Raw genomic sequence first — 3,383 nt, forward strand, 5'->3', positions numbered from 1 at the left:
CTCAGGCCGATATTTTCTACAGTGCCGATCGGCCTGGACGATGTCCAAATCGGCCTGGACGATATGTACAGAAAATCACCTGGAGCAAATCTGGGCACATTCTGGAGCAAACTTTCCACTGATCGTCCCAAGACGATCCAGATCGTCCTGTACGATCCTGGAGCAGATTTTTGATATTACAGATTGGCCCTCAAATTGAGTTCAAAAGTTTATAAGTCATACATGAATCAAGATTCGAGTTTGATTTAGTCAATTTTTGATAATGTAGCAATTGTCATCCTCTTTTGGGATGAGTCTACATTATCCAAAATATATATCTATTTTTTTATACACAATATAAAATTATAATTTTGAAAAAAACTTGAGGCAAAATCGCTTCTTGGATATTAATGTGGACCTATCATTGGGGATGTTAACCTAGTAAAGTCTCCTGAAATGCAATTTTAGCCATCCTTAAAGATAGCATATCAATTGGAGAAAGAAAATCACTTAAAAATATTTCTCCTAACTTGTCAAAATTATTTAAATTTTAATGTAGATGCTTTATTGGACTATTTTACTATCGAAATTGACTCCTTAACCTTAAAAAAAAAATAATAATAATAATAATAAAAACATCATAATTAGATTGTTTGTCTTGAACAATAGGTCTAACTAAGTGTAGTAGACCATATGGGCTAGCAAGTATTCATTATTCATTGTATTATAGTGATAATGGAGGTTTTTTAGTTGGCAATGATCATTGGAGGATTTTAGTCAAGTAAAGGTATTCAGAGGGGGTCATAGTTGGACAACAATGATCAGACGACTATAGTTGGACGATAATGATCATAGGACCCAAGATAATTGAGTGATGGTCGTAGGCCTATAGTTGAATAATGATGGTTAGAGGACAGTTGTTTGACTGTAGTTGTTTATCGTTGCTCGATTATAGTAGCCCTACTACATGTACATAGTTGGTGTCTATTTATAATATTTGAGAATGACATTATCTATAAATATAGCTAAAATTTGAAGCATTTTATCAAGTGACCTCTATAGATTCTTTTGATCATATTTCATGTTTTATGCGCCTTAATGATATTAAAATCAAATGATATTGATCTTGTTGGATTCATGTCATTGGGTGCTTGATTTCTCTGTAAGCATGCCAGATTTAGAAATTTATTTATCTCCAAATTAATGTCTTATAAATTTTAATTATATTTCAAGTATTTAATCTGAACTCATATGAATCTGAATTTGATCACTCTGTGTGCTGACTGGTTAGACTTAATCAAAATAACAATTTGGCTATAATTTTATTGAAATCAGAGTACACAATTTGAGCCCACTTTTAAAAATGTATATTATTGTATTTACATTACATTGTCATCATGATATAAAACTTTAATAATTTTGATGCCTCAATCATTTTTCGAATATGATAATTACAATAAATTTGATAATTTATTACTCGCGATGATGTGGACTAAGAGATTCTCCTTTCCTCATATTTAAAATGAAAAAAGCTACCACCTACGCCAGCGTTTCCCGATTAAATTTCATCAAATTTTAATTAAGATAGTTTAAAAAAATTTAAATTAATTTTAAAATAGATATAACATATAAATAATTTGTATTATCTAAATTTAATTACTTTAAAATCAAAATTTTATTTTTACCTAATACAAATTTTTTGCAGTTCAAAAATGACGTCATCCAACAACTGCAATAATATTTCGTCTACTCCGTCAAATGGTTATAACTAACGGTATAAGAATAATGAAAGGATTGACGTAATTAATAATAGGACCGTTGAAAACCTACCGAAGCTGTAAATGATGATTAGATGAAAGTTCTAATAAAATAAAATAAAAGTTTTTTATAAGCTAATACTTTTGATTGACCAGTCAAGTATGAATTTCGTATGACTTTGCCAGCTTATAGGGATTATTTTATTGCCTAAAAGAATAATATAATATAAAAAGAATGTGATATAAATTGAATATTTTTGAAGTTGTTTAGAAAAGTGCAAAAAGAATGTATGACTTTATTTTTTATTTGATTTGAACAAAAATAAATTCAATGTAAAATATAAAAAAGTTGTGATCGGAGTGGTAGGCTGTGGCCGATAGAGAATCGTTGGAGGGAAACTGTGGTGGTGTGGCCAGCGATGGTGGCGGTTGGCGGCCGATGGCGACAACCTATGTGGGTTGGCAGTGGCTGCTAATGGTGGGCGACCGGACGACAACTTTTACTTTACAACAACCTTCTCAACAATTTTTTTTCATCAACCAAGTACTAAACTTCTTAAAACTTCTGAATTTACTTTACTTTACATTAATTTTACTTCTAATCAAATAGCCCCTAAATGTCATAGCTAATCGAGATATAATTTATCAAATATTTATGACGTAAATTCCATTGTTTTGAAAACTGGATCTAGACCTGTCAATTTCGGGTTACGGGTCGAACCCGACCCGACCCGTAACTGACCCGGATTTATTCGGGTTCGGGTCAACCCGACCCGGGTTTATAAACGGGTCGGTTTTCGAAACCCGGAACCGACCCGTCTCGGGTTCGGGTCAACCCGACCCGACCCGGTTATCCGTTTATACAGTAATTTTAATTCTAATTTCAGGAAAAAAAAAGGTAAAGTGCAAACAAAAAAGTGAAAAACTGCAAAGCAGCAATTATACATTTAGAGAAATAATAATTTACAAATTATCCAATACTCGAATTACAAACATCATTTACACATTTGTTTTAGTTACCAAATTACAAACTCAATTCAATTTTAAAGATTTCCAATATTTGAACATCCAAATTGCTCCCCTCGTCTGAGTCGTCTCCTCGAAATACTAGCTTCAAATCTGCAATGACCTGAAATAAAATCAATTCTATAGTTTCCATCATTTACAATTTTCCAAGTGTCTTCTTAGATTTGCAGTGCCATTTTTGCTATCACAGAAATATGTCACACCACATTTCTTGCATTTACACCTTTGCTTACCATCTTTTGGCTTAGGCAACATCTCATAGTAACCCCAAACAACAGATGTCATTCTTCTCCGCTTCCTAACATTAGCAACTTCACCTCCTCCTTCATTACTTTCAATGTTACAAGGCTCTAACTCTACCACATTTATAGATGGCCCAACTTCTTCAATTTCATTAATAAAAACATCATCAGCAACGGTATTAGAGCCCTCCATCTATCAGAAATATAAGAAGACATCACAAAAAAATAAAAAAAAACTACTTAACACAATAACACTTAACAGTAAACTGCATCACAGTAAAGTGCATCTCAAAAAACTACTTAACAGTTAATACAATAACACTTAACAGCAAGTCAGCAATGGTATATTGGTATTGATGCCATAACTGCATCACAAAAA

This window comes from Dendrobium catenatum, unplaced genomic scaffold (genome assembly GCF_001605985.2).
Source record: "Dendrobium catenatum unplaced genomic scaffold, ASM160598v2 fragScaff_scaffold_659, whole genome shotgun sequence".
Classification (NCBI taxonomy): domain Eukaryota; kingdom Viridiplantae; phylum Streptophyta; class Magnoliopsida; order Asparagales; family Orchidaceae; genus Dendrobium; species Dendrobium catenatum.